The sequence below is a fragment of the Sarcophilus harrisii genome, chromosome 1 (assembly GCF_902635505.1).
Source record: "Sarcophilus harrisii chromosome 1, mSarHar1.11, whole genome shotgun sequence".
NCBI classification, from domain to species: Eukaryota; Metazoa; Chordata; class Mammalia; order Dasyuromorphia; family Dasyuridae; genus Sarcophilus; species Sarcophilus harrisii.
The window spans coordinates 111,944,807-111,970,787 of NC_045426.1; the positions used below are offsets into that span (position 1 = coordinate 111,944,807).

The following is a 25,981-nucleotide window of genomic DNA, read 5'->3' on the forward strand; positions in this document are numbered from 1 at the left end:
TTTAATTTTTTTTTGTTTTCCTGAAGCAAATGGAGTTAAGTGAATTGTCCAGGGTCACATAACTGCAAACTGTTAAGTGTCTGAGGCAAGATTTGAACTCAGGCCACGTAGCTACCCCCTTTTAAACATTTTTTTCCCCTGTAGGAATAATTAAGTGGCACAGTAGATAGAGAGTGCTAGGCTGATAGTCAAGAAGGCCTGAATTCCAATTTAGTCTTAGATAATTCACTTAACGTCTTTTTGCTTCAATGTTTCCTTCTCTGTATAGTAGTGATAATAATGGCCCCAATCTAACAGATTTTTTTTAGAAGATTCAATGAGACAATAATTATAATAATAAATAATAAGATAATAATATGCTTAGCACAGTACTTGGCAACTAGTGAGTACTATGTAAATATTAGCTATTATCATAATTATTCTTTTGATTATTATATAGAACTAAAAATGAGACATTCTCTGTCATTCAACACATTTATTAAACTTCTAATCTCTGATGAGCATTGTAAAAGAATTTCTAGTTCAGGTCATTGTTATTAGCTCCCTAGCCTCCAAGAGGGTCTTCCTGCTGATATGTCCTACCACCATTTCATAATACTGTCAGAACAATCTAGTCATATTACTCTTCTACTCAAATATCTTTAGTGATTCTCCATTGCCTTAATGAGGAAAGGTCAAACTCATTACTCTGGCTTTAACGTTAAACACAATCAGATATAAGTACTATTTCAGGCATCATCATCATCAATCATAATTATCAAGTGTCTAAATAGCATATTAAGATTTTCACAGCCTTTACATATTATTTTGTCATTTGGTTCCCCCAACAACCCTATGATGTAGATCAATTTTAATCTTAATTTTGTACATGAAAAAAGTAAGGCACTGAAGTGCTAAGTGATTTACCAAGTGTCACACACAGATAATAAATGGTTGGAGTAGGATTCAGACTCTTTTCTTCCTGATTATACTTTGTATACATCAAGTTCTAGTCAAATTAGGCTATTCTATATTCCTATATATACCTTTAAATTTTGACCTGGAATGTCCTTCCTATCCCTGTTCATCTGTTGCATTCTTGTCCATTCCTTAAAATCCAAGTCAAGTGCCACTTGATCTCTCCAGGAATCCTAAGGTTCCCTTATACCCATATAGATTTTTATTTCAGAGTTTTCTATTTCACTTAAAAATCATTAGGTATTCCTATTTATGTTATTCCTTTACAAGAGTAGAAATATATTTAGGTTTTACATGTTGAAGTCTACCATTGCCCTCTATACACACAGTAGGCATATGATACATGTTTAATGACATATATTTAATTGTAGAGAATCACACATTTTCCCAGTCATCACAATGTCCCTTAAAATTGGGTGTGTAGATTTTATGTGGACGAATATAAAAAGGAAAGATATGGCAAAGTTGCAGGAAAATATTTCTCTTAGCATTATCAGCTTCTCATTGTTTCATTTATATGCTGGCCAGAAAAGAGACTATGAAGAACACAGTATGTTTGAAGTGGCTATAAAAGATCTTTTCTCCCTAGACAGTATCATAGGTATCAGTGGTAACTATATTATATCTTAATGCCTCAAAATAAAGAGAAGAAAAAGGAAAAATAATAAAATATAAATTTGGCTGGTTGGATAATATGGGAGAACTGATGGTGTCTCTTTTAATTTCTCCAAACTATCTGTTTTCCTACTGATTTTTCAGGCTCAAAAGAAAGAATTGAGACATCTTTGTATAAAGCACTTCAAACATTTTAATGAAAGATTTGTCAGGAATGCAAGCATTACTGTTTAATTCAATGTAAAGAATTTGAAAAATAGTCATTTTTTTTTTTTAAAAAGGCTCTTTGTAAATCTCATACTTAAAGCCAAAAGGAATAACTAAATTCATTTTTTGTTTGAGTCCATCATTCTTCCTAGAGAACTGTTCATTATTTGAATGGTACTTGAAAGCCACAAAAGAGTGACCTTAGGAAGTGGTTAAAGATGCTACTTTTAAGACACAGACATGCAGAAATAATTCAGGAAAACCAGTTCATTTCAGTACCATGTTGAATATTTTGTCATGTTTTCAATGATCAATGTATCATGGACATGATTTAAAATTATCTCAGGTGTTTCTGATATATGTTCTTTGCTTTCTAATTAAGACCCTGATTTAATTTACTTAAAAATATATAGAATTAGAGCTCATTAGAGGAAGAAGAAATTTTGGAGATTATCTAGGCTAAAACTCTCATTTCAAACATGAGGGTAACTGAGTCACAGAAGATGAAAGTGATTTGTTCAGTATTACACGGTAGTAAGTTCTGGAACTTAGAATATTGCCAAATATCTGGCAAACAATTTCTTAGAGTGCTAATATTCAAAATTATAAAGACAACTTGCATGATTCTCTATAATTTTAGAAAATTACTACAATAACCTGTAACACTTTTAATGTGGAAGATACTAACGGGATAATCATTATGTCTTAATTTTTTAAACCTTATCATTATCCATTCACTTTATAGAGTGCATTGATAAAATCACTGTATCCCTAGTGTACACTAAAATTGTTAAACAGAATAATTTATGCAAATTGCTTATAGAGTTAATATATGTTAAATGTATTTAATTACACCACAGAACTTAGTTCAGCAGCATACCCAATTATTTTTAATTATAAAAACAGATATTTTAGAGATTTATGCAAGACTGGTTACATTACTAGTTAATGCTCCTTTTTTTTTTCCTCTGATTCCAAATATAAATTAAGCTTAATAAAACAAATTATTTGCACCGAAATTTAACACTAGTTGAAATTGTCGTGTATTTCACATTTTTTTATTCGATAAAACTTAAAGGTGACAGAATATTTTAGAAGCCCGATTAAAATTCAAAAAGGTCAAAGAATTCACCTTTTTTTTTTTTTGTTTTACTTTCTCCCCCTACATCTTCCATCACTTTATTTTGTTCTTTTTATGATGGATAAGTGAATAAAAAAACACAGTTATTTCATACATCACATAATGGAAAGTATAGGAGATCTGAGGTCATATCTGAATGACCTGTGAAAGTCATTTTTAACTCTCTGGGACATCTAAAATGAAGAGGTCAAAAGGAATTCTTAACATCAAGATGTTTCATAACTGATGCTAAGTGTATAACAATGGAAATGTTCTTTAATCCCATTTAAATTTGAACAACTAATACATCACTGCCGGCAATTCCTGAATAGTTTAAACCACAGGAGATTGCTATTAATTTATTCACTAAATCACAACATTTTAGAATTAGAAAGCACCTCATAGCCCAATGCATACCATAACAAATATGCCTTCTACATCATACCTAGTTTGTTTATCCAGTCCTGCAGACTCCCAATCAAACCTATCTTTAGTCCAGGCTCAAAGTATCTGTTTCTTTTTTTTTTTTTTTTTTTTTAATCTCTTACTACCATTTTGGCTTACTTCCTGGTCTACTTATATAGTGATGTCTACTATAGCTTAGGAAGAAACCTAATTATCACATTGCCATCTACTTGGAAATAAGGAAAAGTCTAATGTGTACACACTGGCTCATATATAGAAGAAAAGTGTGGTTAATTGAGTAAAAGAAAAAAAAAAGGTTAGTAAATGAACCATTAGGTAGAAAATCTTGTACAGACTAATATATTTGATTTTATGTTTCTGACTTGGAAATAATACATTATCTTGGGAAACTTGGTAGCTACAAATGATGTTCAATATATTGATAAACATATTCTGGCTTCAATGAAATATTCCACAGACAAAAATATAAAATCTCATTTTATTTTGTTATCTTTTTCCAGAATGGATAGTTCATGATACATGATGTTGATATAATACACTTCAGCATATTATCTAGGCATTGCAACTCTTCATTTTAGTAGGTTTTATGAACATAAAGAGTGTTAGATTTCAGGGACTTTAAATTCTTAATAAGCTTATTTTCCCAGTTGGAAGTTATATTATTCACATTTTATTAAGTTGCTGATGAAATTGTAGTATGCTCTAAGAAGGGGTTATGAGAAATAAGAAAATAAAGTATCACATTATTTATTTGTTCAGGCTTTCTTAGCAAATAGTTTTAGTCTGAATCCATTTATCCTCCTCTCCATTATTAAAGGCAATTACTTTTTTTTTCTTTGAAGTTTTCTAGATAAGAGTGACCTGTTTACTAATGAAAAAACTCTTTTAAATCCTTAGGAATATTAAACTTTTTCCCCTCCTCCTTTTTTATTTGCTCTCACACATATTCCTCTCACAGAATCTATTTTAAATTCAAATCTGTGTTACAAACATTTCAAAAAATATGTTACATGTAGTTCATTTACTTTATCTGTGGAAAGAAACAAGTCAGGCTTTGAAGTAGTGTAATCACAGAAAACTTTTGTGAATCCATACTCAAATTCTCTCACCCAAGATTTACACAATGGTTTGTAGACCTTCAACATATGAACTCTGAGATTGAAGACTCATAGAATCTTAGCACTGAAATAAATGTCATTTTACAATGGAAAAGAACTGAGTCCAGCATTCATAATAATATGATGGCATAGAAACAGCAATTGTAGCATTGGCTCTTTTCTTATTATTTATTTTAACTTGGAAATAATTTATGTACATAGGGAATAATATTTTCCTATCTCTTCAAAATCATAAATATTGCACAAACTTGAGTAGTATAGTCCTCCAAATCCTTCCCTTACACAGTATCTTTTCCTTAACCTCATACTCAGAAGCATCTATATTATATATACATATTAATAGCATCTGGGAGACCAAGAGTAAATTTTAATTTCATTAATTCACATATAATACTTTGGTCTACCATTCCCCAAGTAATGATCACCAATTTTCTTGCTATTGTTGTATTGCCATTGTTTCTTTATTAGCTGGTTTCCAATGAATTATGTCTGTATTTTTCTAAAGAACATTTTATAGTTATATAGTTACATTTATAAAGTTACTGTGTTTGTCCTGGTGTGTAAGTTCCCAACTATTTTATATATTTTATACTTATCTTAGTGCAATTTCTTTTGATTACTCTTCCTAGATTATTTTGGTGAACTATAGAAAGTCTGGTGGTTCTTGATTAATTATTATAATTAGCATTTCTAGTACTATAGTAAAATTAAGATCAGGTAAATGCTTGCATTATCCCAATCACATTAGAAAGGGAATAATTTTCATGTTAAAAAGTACTAGGAGGAAAAGATTATGAATTATTGTGATAAGAAAAAAGGATACATATTCAAATTACAATCATAAGTTCAAAGTACTTGAATGGTTTTCAAAAGTGTCATGATGAATTTCAGTACTCATATGAAAACATTCTAAATCATTAGTAAAAATAAAATTAAAACTACTCTGAGATTTTAAAATTTTTAAAGAAAGGAAGAAAGGAAGGAAAGAAGGAAGAAAAACTAAAAAAAAATTGCCTTAGGAGATAAAATAGGCAAATTCGTTGATGTAGTTTTTTTTTGAAAAAAATACAAACAAAATCAGTTTAGCAAAATTTAAAAGAGAACTATGAAACTAGGGAAAAGTCTTTGAAGCAAGTTTTTTTTTTTTTAAATCTAGTTCAATCATTTTATTACATATCTATATATCACATTGCTATGAAGATTATTCCCATTTAACTACTTTCCTACTAATTATATTTATTCCATTAAAAAGGAAAACTATATATAAAAATCTAGTTAACAAAACATACACACAGGTATTATATGGATACATATACAAAAAGCTCTATTAAAAAATTAAGATAGGCCTAAATAATTGAAGAGCAATTAATTATTCAAGATTGAATCATGCCAATAAAATGCAAATGACAACAGAGATTCAGTTAAATCATATCACCAAAGGTTATTTTATAGAACCTAAAAATAATAGCAAAATTAATAAAAAGTCAAGAATTTCAAGAGAAACAATGGGAGAAATGGGAAAGAAGGGTTCATAGTTATACCCAATCTCAAATTATATTTTAAAGCAGTAATCATTAAATCGATCTGCTGCTGGTTAAAAAAAAAAATTAGAAAAGTTGATTATAGTACTATAGTAGGTACACAAAACTCAAAAAGCAATTCAACATAAGTGTTTGGTGAATCTAATGATACTAATTGGTCACTGCCAAAAACTTCTTGAAAACTGGAAAGCAGTCTGGTAGAAACTAGACATATTTAAAGAAACATCTCATACAATGTCCTATAACAATTTCAAATGTATATATAACTTTGATTTAAAAGATCGTAGAAAATTATTAGAGGAGATGTAGTTTTTGTTTTTGATTGTTGCTTCCTCAGTTTTGCCCTTCTTTTTTAAACATCCTTCACTATTCTCCCTTTCTCTCTTTCGTTGTTGAGTTAAATCTTATCCAAATTCTATATGAATATTTAAGTTAAGAAAATTAATTAATTCCTCCCCTTTCTTCTTCACTTGTTTCTTTCTTTCTTTTTTTTTTCTCTTAAGGTTAACAAAACAGAAGAGAACAAAAATACATGCTTGTGTTTTTATGTTACTTAATCTCTATGGTTTTTAAAAACAGTAGAATTCTAAAGAGGCATTCTATTCTCTTCCTATTAGAACATGATTATTTTTTCAATATTTAACTCCTTTGAAATTTCTCAAAAGTATTTATTTTTCTAAATTTATCTTAGCTCTTATATTTGCATTGCAAAGTTTCTGTGTAGCTATTGTCTTTTCATCCGGAACACTTGAAAATCTTCTATTAAAAGTTGTTTTTTTCCTCTCCCCACCATTAAAGAACTCATCTCAGTTTTTGTTTGTTTTGTTTTGGTTTTTTTTTGCTAAGGTAATTGGGGTTAAGTGACTTGCCTAGGGTCACACAGCTTGGAAGTATTAAGCATCTGAGGTGAGGTTTGAACTCATGTCCTCTTGACTTCAGGACTGGTGCTCTATCCATTGCATCTGCACCACCACCATCACCACTACCACCACCACCACTACCTAGCTGCCCCGAACTTAGCTCAGTTTTATAGATTGTCATTCTTGTTTTCATTTTTAAGCCCTTCATCATGAATAGTTTCTTGGCACAGGAACTCTTTCTGGCTTCTAGTAGTATTCTTTGATTGGAGGCTTTAGATTTTGGTTATGATATTCTAGGGTATTTTAAATTTGGGGTTTCTTTCAGGTTGTGATCAGTGCATTTACTTTATTTTCACTTTGGTTTTGATTCTAATAGTACAGAGTAATTTTCTTGAAATAAAGTAACCAGATGTTTTGTGGGGGGAGGGGTTGGTCATGATTTTCAGGGAAGTCAGTGATTGTCAACATATCTGTTTTCTGAGACATTTGTTTTTAATAGCAAATACATGCATTTCTTTTATTTTTTTTCAATCTTTTGACTTAAAATATTTCTTATAGTGTCACTGAATTCTAATTGTACCATCCACTTTTTCAATGACAAATTTTCAGTTGTTTTTTTTTCAATGATCAATTAATCAAAGAGCCTATTTTCAAGGAGTCCACTAGGTGAATAAGGTTTTCTACCTTTTGTTTCAAATTATTTTCTGAATATTTTCCTCCAGAGTACTAATTTTTTAAAAATCTATTGCTTCATTTCTTCCTGTCATTTTAGTCAATGTGGCATCTAACTGGATCTTGTTATTTTGGCTAAAGCTTCTGTATCTTTGGGTCAAGAGTTAGTTCACACAGAGTACTTTAACAGAGTGATTCTGCAACTAGTATCTCTTGTCCCTCTCTTGAAAAGCAGAGAAATCATTTTTTGTATTAAATCTATGATCTCTGTTCTCCTGACTTCTCCCATTCCCCAGTAAGGAAAAAAGTCTTATTTCTGAAATAGAGAAGCCATTCCCAAAAGATAAACGGTTAAATGACATGAATATATAATTTTCACATGAAGAAATTTCAAAGAAACATGAAAAAGAGATGTTTCAAAAACAAATAATTAGAAAAATACAAATTAAAGTAAGTCCAAGTTACAACCTCACACTCACACTTTTTGGCAAAGTAACAAAAATGAAAAAATGACAAATACGGACAAAACTATGATAAATATCAGCGATGCCCCCTAAAGCTTTTAAATTATGCATACCCTTGGAACAAGGCATACTACAAGTAGTACATGCCCCAATAAGATTAAAGAAAGAGAAAAAATATGTATGAAAATATATGTGTATGTATATATGTAATTTTCATATGTGTGTATGTCTGTGTATCTATCATCTCTATATCCATATCTTTTTTAGTGATAAACAATTGGAAATAGATGGGGTGCAGTTTCTTCTTTTTTAAAAATAAAGCTTAGCAATTATTTATCTATTTTGTGTTTTTTCCCCATAAAAATAGCTTCTCATTTTATTTCTTAGTTTAATGTTTTGTTTTGTTTTGTTTTTTTCTCCCTACTTTCAATTTTACTTATCTCTCTTTTGTTTTCAGGATTTTCCATGTTGGTGTTTAATGGGGGATTTTTGTTTTTATTTTTTATTTTTTAAATTGCATGCCAAATTCATTGATCTGTTCTTTTTCTCTTTTATTTATGTATGTGATATAAATTTTCTCCTAAGTGCTGTTTTGGCTGCATCCCACAAATTTTGGTGTGTTGTCCCATTGCTGTCATTATCTTTAATGAAATTATTGATTGTTTCTATAATTTAGTTTTTGACTCACTCATTTTTCAGATTAGATTATTTACTTTCCAATTAATTTTTAATCTATTTTTCCACAGCCCAGAAAAGTGATATTGAAGCAAAAGAATATTAGAAAGTATAAAACTGCCAAAGATACATTTTAGAGTAAGAAGAAAATACTATCATTCCATAGATCCAGGTTTGAAACTTTAAGTCTTTTCCATCTATTTCCTCCTTCTTCCATATGCAGTAATTTGACAAACCTACTCTAGTTTCCCTTCATATGTTTTATAACTTCTCACTCTCTCCACCCACACAGTGATACTGCTCACCTGAAATATCACAACTGCTTATTCAGTCTCCCTGCTTCTAGCCTCTCCCCACACAGAATCTACTCTATCTTGCATTCCATAGTTATCAAGTTGACATCCCTAAATCATAATTCTTAACGTGTCATTTCCCCACTCACAAATCTTCAATGATTCCTAAAAACTCCTTTATTTAAAAAAAAACTAATTAACATTGACATCTTTTATAATCTGGTACCCAACAACCTTTCTCATCTCATTGCATATTACTTCATGTATTCCCTATTCTAGTCAAACTGTCCTATATTAACTCTTTCTTATACATGAAATTCCATATTCCACTTCTGAGATTTTAGCACATTCTCTCATGTCTAGAGGAATGCTTTCTTCTTATTTTTACATATTAGAATCCCTAACTTCTGTCAAAGCAAAATCCCACTGCCACCAATCACTGTAGATCTTTCTCATAGTTAGAGATTTATAACTCCAGAAATTATCTTATATTAATTTATAATTATAAGTGTGAATGTTGAATCACATTTGTAAAATTCATTTCTCTGCCTTTTCATTTCCATGACTTCCTTTAAGTATCAGTTAAAGTTTCACTATGAGAACCCTTTCCTGATCACAGTGCTATTACTTTTCTTCTGTTGATATAATAATATATAATTATATGTTATTTTCATATTATCTTCCCCATTAGATTATAACCTCCATGAAAGCAAGGACTGTCTTGCTTTTCTTGCATCCCAAGTGCTTATATTAGTGATTGGCACTTAGTGGGTGTTTAATAAATACTCCTTGATTGAATAGAAAGATCCTATTTCTTTTGTCTCTGTATTCAGTGTCTAGCACAATTCTTTTATTTTTTTTTTTTTTTTATTTTAATAGCCTTTTATTTACAGGTTATATGTATGGGTAACTTTACAGCATTGACAATTGCCAAACCTCTTGTTCCAGTTTTTCCCCTCCTTCCCGCCACTCTCTCCCCCAGATGGCAGGATGACCAGTAGATGTTAAATATATTAAAATATAAATTAGATACACAATAAGTACACATGACCAAACCATTATTTTGCTGTACAAAAAGAATCGGACTCTGAAATTTCCTTCCTGTGAAGGAAATCAAAAATACAAGTGGGCAAAAATATAGGAATTGGGAATTCAATGTAATGGTTCTTAGTCATCTCCCAGAGTTCTTTTGCTGGGCATTGGTTCAGTTCATTACTGCTCCATTGGAACTGATTTGATTCATCTCATTAATGAGGATGGCCAGGTCCATCAGAATTGATCATCATAAAGTATTGTTGTTGAAGTATATGATGTAGCATAATTCTTTATACATCATTTATTGACTTGCGTTACTAAGATATTATAAGAATTTTGGTAGAAATTATCATAGCCATAATTAGTATTTGATGGGGTGCCTTATAAAAGGGACCTTGAGCTTATTTTTTTGATCCCTAGGGGATAGTACTAGGTTCTGTGAACTAAAGTTACAAATTTAATTATGATAAAATGTAAATATACTCTGAGAAATCTGTCAACAAATTAATTCCCTTGAAAGATAGTGGACTTCCCCTCAATAGATGTCTTTAGGCAAGGCATAGACAGTGTTTATTGGGGATTTTGCCAAGAGAGAGAATTTTTGGTTAAATGTGGTTTATAGTGTACATTCTTTAGAAGAAGTCCCTTCTATGGGACCTCTAAAAATCCTGTAATAATCTTTCTAGCATTTTGTGAAACATGTTGCTGCCAGTCAAACATATCACTTTGTATACTTTAGCAGTGTAAAAAAAAGTCATATTATTTTTGATATGTCCAATAACTCCAGTGTTTAGTACAAAGTAAATAGTAAACTGGCAAATAGTGAACAATAAATTATTGTTGACTTAACTTGCTCAGTGGGCACTTCAATTCCCTCTTTTTTAAAAAGATGATAGCTTTCTATATTACAAGCATGATTTTAATTTATTTAGTGTATAGGTGACAGAATTTGATCTTTCCTAAGAGTAAATTGTGCTAATTCTTCACTAGTCAAATGAAACATGATTTAGTATCATTAGTATAATTTAGTAAATGATAAAATGAATTGAAAAGAAGCATGATACACCATTCCTGCAAGAAATATATGTGTATGTGTGCTTTTGTATGTGTGTATGTATCTTCAAAATCATAAAATTAATTCATAAAAGGATTATGAGTTAATATTAGATCAAATTTGATCAGCTCCAAATTGTTATTTCACCAGTGAAGGTGACTCTTTAGCCTCTAGATAACTAAGCAGAGTAAAACTTGCTTTGTTTTTGAGTTTTGACTTTATTACAGTGCTCCTCTACAAATGAAGTGAGCACAACTCAATCAGTATCAGAAGTAAGGTGAAAATGGCCTACCAGCCAAAAATCAATGAAATGAAAATAGGTGAGGCTGAACTATAATTATAAAACCATCTTAAAAATTAGTTCTCTTTTTCAAATTAGTTACCATGTGCTTTTTTTTATTGTCAGCTCACACTGGCTAAAATGGTTTACTTCTAACTAAAGCATCTTTATTATACTTTCCTCCCATTTCAAATGAATAAAATTCACTTATTAAACACCTACATAAGCACCAAGAAAAAGTATGTAATAGTGCACAGAGGGCTTGTCTTTGTGTCAGGAAGAATTGTAGGCAAGTATCATTTCAATCACTTATGAATAGTCTGACCAAAAATCATTTACTGGTCCCACCAAGAAGTTTTTTCGATAATGATATATGTATTGTCCTTGCTAAATAGGAAAAATAATACTAATTTTGGAGTCAATGATTTGGATTTAAAACTGTGACTCTGGGAATCTTTGATGCTTCAGTTTGCTCAGCTGTAAAAATGAGGGTTTAATTCGATAGCATCTTAGGACATTTCTAATTATAAGTCCTATAATTTATTGTTTTATATCTTCATGTTCTCTCAACTTGTAAGTTTATCCTGTATTTATGCCTCTTCTCATAAATATATTGCTTAAAATATGCATTATTTGCTCCACTAAATGGGAAATAATATTTATTCTTGCTTTTAAAGAAAACTTTCATAATAGTTTCACACAGCATAGAGATAAAATATTTGAGGGACTTTTTTTAAATTTCAGGAATTCAGTAAAGTAGATTATTCATTATTAAGAATTTTGTTGTTATTTTACAGATTAGGAAATAAGAGTATCTGAAACTTGAATGGAGGGTTAACCTTGTATAGTTAGTAAGTTCCTGAGTTTGAATTTGAATTTAGGTTTCCAGAGTCCAATTTTTCAATTGCCGACAACTGCTTAAGAGTCTACTGGGGTAGTAGTGCAGGACTTCTAATTAGTTGATTTACTTCTCCATTCTGAATATATGCAATGAGTTTGTTTGTAAATGATATCATACTAGTGGCCTTAAAAATATAGACAGCTTTTAGGCCAGGTCATCAGACCAATGTGCAGATGTCATTAATTCTATTAATTGATAGAAATTATGCATTTTTCCTAATCTTTAAACAGGCAATTAGGTGCTAAGTCATCAAAGGTCTCAAACTTTTTTTTACTCGCATTTTTCATTGTATTGGGGTTTTTGTTTTTATTTGTTAGAAATCTGCTTTCTGGTGCTCTAAATCACTATTGATCAAAGAAATGCAAATCATTGGTGTAATCTAAGGAGAAGAAATTTACTACTACTCTTCTGGCACGTGCTCTGGTTTATGGATGAACACACATTTTTTTTTTTTTTGTCCTGGAACATTGATGAGGGCCCCTGCTCCACTAGGGCTGCCAGTTCCAGTGTGCTAATGCTTCTGCTAAGCTTGGGATACCACCTAGGACTACCACCCAATTTTGAGTGTTGAAAAGCAACAAAGTCCTACCTTAGCACTAGCAAAGTTACTCCTTTAATCTTCTGACTAGTTGTTCAATGTTCTGACTGGTGGTTTGTGGACTGAGAGCTCTGAAAGCAACTGCCACCCCTGCTCATTCAGTGGTTCCTATGACATGTTCCTGGTTTTCTGAGGCAGGGACTATACTAGAGAGGGCTATGCCGGACTGTGCTCTACTTTCATGTAGGTGTGTTCTTGTTGACATTCTAAGTTGTCTTTTGTAGTGTTCTCTTCTTTTGTAAAATAATATGATCATTCTCTGTGGGAGCAGGTTTCTTGGGGAGGTTTCTGGAGGCAGTCTTAGTTTTAGTTCAACTTAAGAATCACCCTAAATAAAGCCAGCTGTTAAAATCCAAATGTTTATTTTCACCTTCCAAGTCTTGCCTCTTTCCTTGAGCTCGGGTAGCTTTCTTAGAGGCCTATCTGCCTCCTTGGTTCCAAGAGCTCTGGCAACTTGTCTTTAGCTCTTCCAGCTTCTGCCTCCAGCTCAACTCTGACTCATGGCTTCTCAATCTCCAACTGACGCTACCCTCCCAATCTTTTCAATTGAACTCTCCTGACTAAGCTCAGCTGTTTTTATGTTCTTTTAGAGGTGTAAACTCAAAGGTTGACTCCTCCTCCGAGAGTGGGATTACGGGAGGTGTGAAATTGGATATCTCATACTGAACTCTGAAATCTCCCAAATGTGTGAACTAATGTGTGAGCTAATGTGTGAACTCTCAAAGGTGTTAACTTAAGCATTGTTTCTATCAATTCCATTGATTTATCACCTTGTTTCAAGTTCTAGCCCATAACAGTCTTTGGCATATGTGGACTAAAAGATCTGGAAACAACCACTGCTGCCACTGATTTAGTCACCCTGAGGTTGATTCTTATTTTCTGGAGCCCAATCTGCACTGGGTTGGTCTGGACTGTACTGCTCCTCCACTCTCACCATCGGTGCAATAGACTTTTCTTGTTGACCTAAGTTGTCTTGGGCTGGAAAATTGTTTCACAGTTTCTTTTTGTGTGTCCTGTTGCTCTCATATTTATTTGGAGTTATTATATGAGAATATATGAGGATTTTAGGAAAGAACTCAGGGGATTTCCCAAATTTACTCCACCATCTTGGCTCTACTCTGGAAATCATATATATGTTAAACCAAGATTTGTTTTTTCCTAAAACATATTCTTTAAGAACAAAGTCTTGCATGAAATCATTTACTTTGAGGATAAATTAATTTTACAAGATCCAATGTTTCATTTGATTGTGTTGGTAAAAGTAATTTTCTTGTTGAACTATTGCTGATACATATAAAAACTGATAAGACTACATGGTACAGTAGAACATCAAAAAAAAAAGATTTATAAATATAAAACCTATGTAAGGAATTAATCTACTATGTATTGCAATCTATTATCTATAATGCAATCCTATTATCCTATAGTCTTTTTAAAAACTCTACATAAAGGTATCTTTGTCTTGCTTAGTCACTCAAAGCCACCCCTTCTTCACCAAAAGCTTAATTATGTGTACTTCAATTCTTTGGGAATAACAAGTCAGAATCCTGAGTATCTTTTTCAGTAAAAGTGACCCTGAAACCTTCTCCATTCTTACATCAGTAAATTCCTAGTACCATTTAAATCAAATTCCTTTTCTTTTTTCTGTCTGAATTCTCATCATTCCAAAGAGTTACAATTTCATTCTCTTGAAGTGAAGCAAACCCATTAAATAATATCCCCCTTAGGAGAGAATACTTGTTCTTTATTAAGTCTATAAAAAGGATAATAAAACTTTTAAAGAGTTCCATCTTCATGCAGGTCAGAGATGCCATCAGAGTAGTATACATTTTCTATAGCTTGTTTCCCCAAGGTGCAGTCCTATTCGAATTAGGGGAAAAAATGTCCCTGCTCACGCAAGGAGAAACATGATGCATTTTCAAAAGATCTGTTTTTCAAATTTTGATCAAGTATTGAGCACTGACTCTCAAATGGTAAATACTTAAAATCCATATTACTATTGTCATTTAATATGATGAACAATATTTAGATGACTGATAGCACAATAACTAAAAACACCTCCTCCCTCCAATTTAGCTATAGCAAGAACAACCAAGAAACAGGGAAGAATGAGAGAAATTAGACTAAAAATCTAATTTTTCTTTAAATTTGTCACTGATATTTTATGGACTATGCAAACATTTATCCACAAACTTACTGGAGAAATAAGGAAGTCTCGATAAGTCAAAGTTTACTATATACGGGAAAAGTTATAGGCCTTTATGTGATGCTAGATCTATTTAAATATATAGTTTATTTCATGGTACCCCAAAGACCTAAAAATAAGTATATTTCCTAAAGATCAAATGAAAATCCAGCTATCCCCATGAAACAGCCAAATATTCAGAAAATAAATAATTAAAGGTCTTTATTTTCCATGTGTAATAAGAGAAGTGAACTGCAGGGAATATTGCTGAATGTTTGTTGTTATTGATGTTAATATAGTTATTTATTCCATTAAAATTTCCTAATTACATGTAAAAAAAAAAGTCTAAATTCTCTTCCCTCTCTTTGAGAAGGCAAGAAATTTAATATTAATTTATATATGTGTGTAAGCATATATGGAAATTTTCACATATTTTATATATATATATATATATATATATATATATATATCATAAAGTCATGAAAAACATATCTATGCCTGTTCCATCTTGTAAAAAAAAAAAACACACAGGCCCCAAAAAGAAAAAGCTTAACAATATCTTTGAGTCTATATCCTTTGGAATTATTTTAGATTGCTGTGTTAATCAGCATACCTAATTCTTTCAAAGTTGAACATCATTATAATATAGATTTTACTAGGTATAATGTTTTCCTGGTTCTGCTTACTTCACTTTGCAATAATTCAGATAATTATTCTGTGTTTTTGTTTTTTTTTTCCCTTCTGGAACCATCCTGCTCAACATTTCTTATAGCAAAACAATTCATCCCAAATATACCACAACTTGTTCAGCCATTCCTCAATCAGCTTCTCAATTTCCAGTTCTTTGTCATCACAAAAAGAAACATTATAAATAATTAAATACAAATAAGATCTTTTGTATTTTGTTTGATCTCTTTGGGAAGACAGATCTACCAGAGTAGTGGTATTGATGAGGCAAAGGGTATGTACAGTTTTATAGCTTTGGGGGCTTAGCTCCAAATTTTTCTACAGAATTATTGGATCAGTTCATAACTTCATCAACAGCCTCTTAGAATTTCTTTTTTTTCACATCCCCTCAAGAATTTGTAATTTTTTTCTGTAATATAAGGCAATCTGATTTATGTAAAGCAATATTTATACTTATTTTGATTTGAGTTTCTCCAATCAGTAGTGATTAGAACATTCTCATGTGATTATTTGCAACATTGATCTCTTCTGAAAACTGACTTCATATCAATTGATCATTTACCAACTCCTACACATAAGCAATGAATATTTCTCTAATGTTCTTACATCTGTCTTTATTCAAGTGATTTCTTTTTGTAATTATATTATATTATTCATATAATCCCTGGATTTGTCTTGGCAGGCAAACTCTCAATAATTTTATATTATCAACAATTGTTTTAGATAGGATTTCTTTTTCTTTCTTTCTTTTTTAGCACATTCTGCTATGTTTTCTTGGTAATATGTACAAATGTTGATGATTTATGGGGGTTTATGTTATATTCTGCAAATTTGCTAAAGTTATTATTTCATTTTTTTGTTGATTCTCTAGAGTTCTCTTAAGTATAGCATCTTATCATCTGTAAAGAGAGAGTTTTGTTTCTTCATTGCCTATTTTCATTTTTTTTTCTTTTCTATAGCCAGCATTTCTAGGACAATGTTGAATATTAGTGGTGATGATGGGCATCTTTGCTTTACCCCTAACCATACTGGGAAGTCTTCAAGTTTATCACCCTTAAAGTACATGCTTGCTCTTGGTTTTAGATAGATACTACTTATCTTTTTAAATAAGACTCCATTTATTCCTATGTTTGTTTGTGGGTTTTCTTTTCTTTTTTTACCAGGAATGATATACTTTTCCATAGGTCTTTTTTGCATAAAACTATTTATCAAATCATGTTTTGTTGTTTTTCTAACATAGAACCATTCCTTAGATGAATCTCACCTATTCAAATTCATAATATGTTGATGTAATCTCAGGGCTAGTAATTTTAAAAATTCAGTGATAATCCTTCAGGAAATTTTATATATATATACTTTTCTTTCTCTGTTTTTCCTCTCCCTGGTTTAGATATCAAATGAGCATATTTATGCCATAAAAATAATTTGGTAGGGCACCTGATTTATTTCACATAAATTATATAGTAATGGAATTGTTTCTTAAATGTGTGATGAAATTCATTTGCAAATCCATTAGATCTTGTGGATATTTTCTTATGAAGTTCATTTAAGATTTTTTTAAATTTCTTTTTTTTTTTTAAATAAGTTATTTAAGCCAACTATTTTCTCTTTTGTAAATCTAGGCAGATTATATTTTTGTTGATATTCATTCATTTAATTTAAATGATCTTTTCAAGTGGCATATAATTAAGCAAAATAATTCCTGATAATTGCTTTAATTTCATCTTCATTGGTGGTGCATTCACGCTGTTCATTTTTTTTTTTTTTACTGAAAATTTGATTTTCTTCATTTAAAAAATCAAAATAACTAATGATTCATAAATCTTTTTTTCAGAAAATCACTTTCAAATTTTAATTATGAAAACAAATTTTTTTATACTTTCAATTTTCTTAATCTCTCTTTTGGTTTTCTTGATTTTCATGTTGGAATTTAATTGCAGACTTTAAATTTTTTCTTTTTGTTTTTTTGGTTGTAAACCCCATCGATTGATTTGTTCTTTTTCTTTTATTGATTGGGATTGCAATTGATACTATTCTCAAGACCTCTGTCTTTGTGACTAAGAGTAATACTGCTTCTCAGCAGTCCCTATTTCTTTATGAAAAATGTTCATCTTTGCCCTTGAACTATCATCCTGAAATATGTATAGGCAATGTAATTGCCAAACAGCATCTGGTCCTGTGTCTAATGCTAGCACTATGTTCCCTTACTGAGTTTTCAAACCTGATGCTATTTATGTTTCCTATTACTAATGTTTTATCTTCATGGGCTCTGGGCTCACCTCTGTCCCCTAGTGACATGTATCTTTTTGTTCTCTTTAGTTGCTTTGGACAAGAAAAATGTCTCACTTTTCCCTTTTGTTCATCTGTCACACTACAATTTGATACGAGTTGTTATTTTTAAATTGTTTAGAGGGAATGTTGGGGGGACTCTGTTGAGGGTCTCTCCAATTCTGCTATCATGACCCCACCCCTCACTGAATCTTTTACATGTCTTTTGTTCAATTTTTTTTTTTTTTTTTTTTTTTTTTGCTTCATGTAAGAGGCTTTAGGACATATTTTATGTTATTAAAATTATGTATATGTATATTTGAAAGAAAAAATGTGCATTTAGTTCTGTTAAGCAGTTCTTTAATTACTTCAGTTTGTATTACCTACACTGCCTGCTTCCAGCTTCAGGAAGGAAATGTCCCTCCCAGGTTAAATTCATTGCTTCTAATCTCATCACTGTGCTGCTACTCAAGCCTTGATTGATATCACTTATTCCTTCTGATTAGAGGGCTGTTCAGTTGAGTAACAAATTCCTATAGAACCTCTTTTTATGGAGGGCAGAAACAGGACTTTTGCATTTACTCTATTTTGCATCTGCTGGTTTGCTTGATTGTTAGCTTCTTGAGGTCAAGGCCCATCTTTTTATTAATTCTATTATTATTGTATCTACAGAGTATAACATAAGGCTATAACATAGAAAGTGCTTAATAAATATTTATTGGATTAGATTAAACTGATTTTTAAAAAATCAATTTAACTTTCATATTTCATTCTATATTCCATTAAGTGTGCACTTCTACCAACAACAAACCAAAAAACAAAACAAAACTCTCTTTGTACATTGTAAATTACATTTATATTACAATTTTACATTGAAATTAATGTGATTTCAGCAATGATGTAAATAAAGAAATAATATGATAAGGATGCTATAGATTTTAATGTATTTTGAGGGAAAAGATTATAATAATGAATTATTACTAGAATAAAACATTTAGAGCTAGAAGAAATTTTAGAGAGCAGCTATATCATTTTAATTTAATTTAATTTTTTAAAGAGGAAACTGAAGTAGAATAATTTGCCTAAGATAACATAGCCAATAACTGAGGGAGATGTTTTTCATCAATCTGTTGATGTTGACTGAAAAGTTCTTTTTTATCAAACAGAGAAGAATCACATCAGAATTAGAGATCAACAGGGAACTATCTCCTAAAGATATTTGAATTTCATCACTAAAATATTTTAATAATAGACCATAAGGATCATAAGCATCTATTTAATATGAGTAATGTGCTTTGTGAATTTTCCCAGTTTTCTGATTTTTGAGCTGAGGTGAAACTCAATTCAAGATTTGGTTTTTTGACTTGATGAGTCTAAAAGAATCCTCTTTCACCTAGTGCAAAGACTGCAAGTCTAGTAGCTTCACAGAATTATTGGAAGTTTTAAAAATGTATATAGAACTTTCAGGACCTCCGATCCATCTTCATAGTGTACTTTTAGACAAGTTCTATTTCTCTCAAGAAGTGGCTATAATGACACTCCTCTTCCAAGGTGAAAGGTAATGGAGAAATAGCTTCATTATCTCCCATGTGGATAAAGTCCAATTTAATTTCTGCTGTTTTGCTATCAGATTGTATATCCAAGCTCCATTAAGATTCTTAATGGTGAATTTTTGCTCATAGAATCATTAAAATGATAAGTGGTCAGGATAGTAGTCAAATTTACTACTCTTATTTGAAAATTTTTATCAATGTTTGGAAAAATTGTCTACCATCTATTATGATGGTTTTCTTCATATGCTTTTCAATTAGAAACACATATTATTTTGTATTCCAAGACTAAAGGCAACTTGACTTTTAAATTTCCTTCATATTTCACCTTCTACCTGAAAGCCATATACTAGGCCTGACGTCTCTGAGCTATAGGAGGAGTCTTTGTGAGGTTGGGTTTGTGCTTCAGGATAGAATAATAAACATATTTGTCTGCTACTGAGAATCATGAAGACTCCACTGTCAAAGATCAAGATAGTGGTGTTTATTATATTCCTAATGACCCACAGCATAATTTCTATCACCTCTACCTCACCACATATACGCCTCTTCTTATGCTCTCCCAGAGAGCTGTTTCCTGTAACAAAGAATAAAAAAAATAAATAAATAAAAATAAAAAAGGGAAAAAAATAAAATTGAGGAAAATTATAAACAATTCCTTACTATACATAGAGTTCCACCCTTAGGATCTTACATTTTTTTGTAATGGTGCCTTTTACAGTGGTGTGATTCTTATGTTTAGAATTCAAGGGTCCTCAAACTATGGTCCACAGGCCAGATGCAGCAGCTGAGGATGTTTATCCCCCTTACCCAGGGTTATGAAGTTTCTTTATTTAAAGGCCTACACAACAAAGTTTTTGTTTTTACTATAGTCTGGCCCTCCAACAGTCTGAGGGACAATGAACTGGCCCCCTAGAGCATTCCTCCATTTCAGTTCAGACCCACCAAGCTATTATCCATTTTGTTTACAGCTGTGTTTGGTGAGTAACACGCTCTTTTCTCCATCATTTATGTTCTTATGGTTTATCAAACACTGTGCTGATTAGTTTGCTTCTCAATATTGCTTATCTAACCTAATTCACTAAAATGATTCACTATTTTTTATCATGTATCAGATAATCTTTCCTCACTTCTGATATATTCTCAAAACAACTGCCAAATCGACTTTTTTAAAATCACATTTCATGTCACTCCTTTATCTAATTAACTCCATAGTTCACTATTTCTTCCAGGACCAGTCGTAAGCATTTCTATTTCAAGTTTTAAAGTCCTTCAAAATCTGGCATAAACCTTCTAAGAGCATTACAACATACTAGTGCCAGTCCAACATTCTATATTCCAGCCAAACTGACCTGTTTTACACAACATTCTATCTCTTCTTCTATGCATTTATGATAGTCATAACTCCTGAAATGCATTTCTTCTTCAATTCCAAAAAATAAACCTTGTTTCCAAACAGTTTAAGTACCACGTTCTTAAAGAAGTCATTAGTTACATCCTCCATTCAGCATTAGTGTTTTCTTTCCCAAAGCACCTTGTATTTCTTTAAATATGAGGGCTGGATGGCACATACATAGAGTGCCAAGCCTGGCATCAGGAAACCCTAAGTTCAAGTATAATTCACTTATAAGCTTTGTGATCCTGGGCAATTCTTTAACTTTAATCTCATATTTCTCAAATTTAAAATGTAACAGCTATCTCTATATGTGTAAAGTTCATAGCACATTGTGAGGTATATAGTAGGCATTGTATAAATGCTTGTTCCCTTCTCTCTACCATATAGATATATAGTATGCATATAGATAGATAGATATGTATGCATATATAGAGATAGAGATATAGTCTGTATAAAATCATATTTAGCACTATACCAGATATGGTGTTCCAAATGGAATTTAATCCCTTTAAGGATATTTTAATTTTTATCTCTTTATCCTCCATATAAATATAGTGGCTGGCTCATAGTAATTGTTACTTTTCCTTCATTCTCCAAGACAACAACCATGATACATCAACAAAGTGATGCCATAGCATGCAAGTGAATTAGATTTGAATGAGAAAGAAGTGTTTTTGAGAACGAAGGACAAACAACAACCTCTGTGAGTGGAAGCTGTTCACAGAGGTTGCTGTTTGTCCTTTGTTCTTAAAAACAACCTTGACATCAGGGAGATATAATCATTGTCATAAATAAATGTAATAACTAGAATTTATATAGCATTTTAGTTTTTGCAAAGCACTTTACACATATCACAATTTACCCTCACAAATATTCTGAAGCTAAATGCTATTGTTTTCCTCATTTTAGAAATGAGGAACAAAACGGTTTTATATAGGTCTTCTGTGTATTGGTCACTTAATATCCCAGTTAATATCCCACATATTGATGTATATGCATTTATAATTTTAAATTTTATAATATGAATGTTTCCATTATGCTTCTTTAAATAATGATATGAATTTTTTGTTGATTCTTATGGATTTCCTATATAAAGTATTTTGCCATATTCAACAAGAGACAGACTTTATTTATTTTTTATTTTTTTAGAGTTCATTGTCTTATTTTTCCCTTTCCTAATTGTTATAGGTAACATATCTAGATTTAGGTAAAATTATATTAATAGTAGAAACCTTTCAAATGTTTTACTATTCTAAGTAATGTGGCCTCTAGATTTTGCATGGATGATAGAAAGATTTTCATCATGACAAAGATTTTTGTTTTCATTTTCCTGGTTTAAGTCAATATTCCATTTGATCAAAGGCTTTTTGTAACCATTGATATAACATTTTGTTATTAATGTAATTTATATTAGTTTTTCTATTGAATTAAAATTGTGCATCAATTGTAAAAAGTACTCCTTGGATGTATTTTCAAGATTGTATTTAGTAAACACAATTAATATTGCTTAATAATGTTGGTTTGTAGTTCTCATCCTCATCTTTAAATTTATTGGCAAAGATGACAATATTTGACTCAGAAAAAATCCTGCAATCATTCTTTGTTTTTAAAAATAGTTTATGTAATAGGACTTACTTGTTCTTTAAATGTTAGGGTTGATTTTTGAGGCTCTTTTTTTTTTTCAATGAAAGTAAAACTGTTAGTTTTTCTCTGAGTTCAGCATGTTTAGATTTAACAATGTATGTTTTCTCCATTTGAGGACTATAACTACAAATATATGTAAATAAAGATATAGATACACACATATGTGTTTCTGTGTGTAGATTCCATTTACATTTTAAACATACATTTGATATAATTATCTATGATTATTTTCTTAATTTCATCTCCATTGGTAATATTTTCACTTGTTTTTCCAAGGGTTTGGTGATTTTTTTTCTTCCTCTCTTTTTGAAGAAAAAAAAATAGCTAAAAGTTTATAGGTTACATTGTTCTTTTAAAAAGGTTTTATTTAAAAGAATTTTATTTTGCCTTATTAATTTCTAAAAATAACATTTTGTTTATTATTGTTTATCTTTTTTTCTTTATTATTACATAGTCAATTCACTATTCATTTCTTTTTTCTCTTTTGCTCAGGAATATAAATTTGCCTTTGAGGACTTCATCATCCCATGTATGTTGGTATGTTCTATTACAATTGTCCTTATCTTTAACAAATGTTTGAAACATTTTGATGACTTTGTGTTTTAGCTACATTATTATTTTGGATACAGTGTTTTCTTCATTTAGATCTATTTTTTCTTACTAATTATTGCAATGGTTTAGTGTTAACAAAAAGATTTTCTCTCTTTACATATTTATATAGACATATACATCTATATACATGTCTATATATATATATATATATATGTTTCTGTAGTTATATATATCTTTTGACATCACTTTTTTGTTTTTGTTTTTGTTCTGTGTTTGGCAAGAGAGAGAGACACACACAGACATACAGAGAGATATAGAGATACAAAAAGAGACTTTCTAGGTCTCCATTCATTTCTCTCTATCTTCCAAATGTATGTTTTCCAAAACCCATACCTCTATTTCTGTTTGACTGAAAAGTTAAAAGAAATCAGCTTCATACAGCAAACTTGGAATATATTAAAAGGGGCATGGTATCCAAGGCTAGGAAAAGAAAGAAAGGAGAAAGGTATAAGCATTCATTAAACATCTATATTCCTGGTAAGTTGCTAAGAACTTTACAAATATTACCTTATTTCAAAAGATATAGTTATTCTGTACTCTATTCTGGTCAATCAATATCTCCAGTAATAATATTTAGTTCTTGAATTCCCATTTTTTAAACACAAATGGGTTACATAGGCTTTAGAACACTGACATGAAAATCAAATAAAAATTGGCACTACTTTTCTGTACATAAGGACCCTTTGGGCTTCATGTTAATTTAATTAAAAATTTTACATATTTTGTTTATTAAACTTTCATTTATATTGTTAAATATTTTCTAATTTTTAATTTTTTAATCTTATTCACATTGCACTAAAAATTTCTGTGGGCATTGTAAAGGATGCCTGTTTGACTTGTCTGATCTAGAGGACTGATAAAATAGTGAAGGATCTCAAGGTCATAAATATAAGGATTAGATGATGTTTAGTTACGAGAAAAGAATAGCTTGAAGGGAGTACACAATAACTTCCTTTAAGTATGTGAAGGATTGTCACATGAAAGAATGAAAGTATAAGCTCCTTTTGGTGCTAAAGCCTGAAGTAGTATCAAAGGAAAAACATTGAAAAGAGGCTAATTTAATGGTTAAATCAAGAAAACTTCCCTAAAATTTAGAGGTATACTAAAGTGAAATGAGTTGTTTTCTTCTTAGTCAATAGACTAGATGACTACTAACATAATATTTTCTAGAAGTTATTCTCATTCAAAAAGAGGCCACTTGGGGGTGAGGGAGTGTAGTGAATAGTATTAGAGTTGGACCCACAAAGACCTGAATTTGAATCCTGCTCATACACATATTATGACCCAGAATAGGTAAAATACATTGCAAACAATAAAGTGTCATAAAAATGTTGATTGTTTTTCCTTTTATTATTATTATTATTGTTATTCAATCATTAGTTGGATGAAATGATCCATGAGGTTCTTTCCAATTTTAAGGTCCAAATACTTTAAGGTCCTGAGAGAAGAATAAGAACATTTTCAAATATTTCTGTTTTTTCTGTTTTTCTTTGAATTGCAATTTTTAAGTAGTTTCCATATTGTTAAGGACTTGTATGTATTTATGTCACATCCTCATACTTATTTTAAAATTTTTTGAGGAATGTCTTATTCATCTTTATATACTATATTCCCCTAATATCCCCTTATCAGAAGATCTTTATATTTTCTCTGGAAATATTGGTAAAGTAGTATGAAATGAGGCATATATCACACAACTCCCTTAGGTCCAATAGCTTTTTTGTTTTTTCTCATCACAGTTTGTTGTCAAATTGGGTGACATATGGTAGCCTATACTGATTTAGGCCAAAGCTGGATCAAAGAGGAGTTAAAGGTGTGAATTAATTGAAAAGGGAATGAGAGAAAACATCTAGTATACCGACCCAATTAAGAATATTAATTTTCTGATGAGCAGGCTATTTTCAAAAAAGCCTGGAAAGGCTGACAACAGATATTGAGTGAAGTGATCAAAACCCAAAGAATATTGTACAAAGTGACAACAAGATTATGTAATGATCAATCAGGATAGACTAAGTTCTTACCAATATAACGATCCAAGACAATTTCAATAGACTTGAAATGGAAAATGGCATCCACAACCAGAGAAAGAATTATGGAGATTGAATGAGGATTGAAACATATTATTTTCACATTTTTGTTTGTTTACTTTTTTCTTTCTTGTGGGTTTCTCTTTGGTTCTGATTTTTCTTTTACAACAAGACAAATATGTAAATACGTATAAAACAATTGTATATGATGAATCTACAGTAGATTAAGGGTAAGACAGAAAGGGAGAAAAAATTTGGAAGTCAAAAATCTTACAAAATGAATGTTGAAAACTATTTTTACATGCAATTGGAAAAATAAAATATTATTGAGGGAAAAAAAGAAAGAAAAAGAAATTTACTCCCTTGTAGAATTGAGGGGGTCCAAGAACAGATTTTTAGATGTTTTTAATGAATTGATCCTTGTACTAGTTTTCTTTTTTTTCTCTAAAAATATAATTTGCTATAGGTGATGACTCCACAAGTAGGAAGAAAGAAAGGGTTTTGAGAGAAATGTTGGTGATGTTTTTAAAAAGATTCAATTAAGAATATTTAATTTTTTTAAGAAAGAAAAGAAAATTAATTCCCTAATATGTGCTTTGGAGTGTGAGTATATAGAGTGATTAATATTTTGCCTAGTATGATATCATTTTGCCAAAGGTAGACTATTCTTTTAAAACATATGGGAAATGGCAAGTATGATGAACGAAGCTGAGCATTTAATGTCTGTTTATCCTGGTTGTTATTGTTCTCTCCTCTTTCAAACATTTTTTCTATCTCTCTGTGCAAATGTTGTTTC

At 30.7% G+C, this 25,981-nt stretch overlaps 1 long non-coding RNA gene across 2 annotated transcripts in view; it reads left to right on the forward strand.

Annotated features, from left to right (window-relative positions):
- LOC116420750 overlaps positions 1-25,981 on the forward strand; it is a 1,349,459-nt gene that overhangs the window by 333,959 nt on the left and 989,519 nt on the right. For both annotated transcript variants that reach the window (XR_004231174.1, XR_004231170.1), the window contains one exon: positions 23,039-23,083. This is a non-coding gene — a long non-coding RNA (uncharacterized LOC116420750). The remainder of the gene's footprint in view (positions 1-23,038; positions 23,084-25,981) is intronic.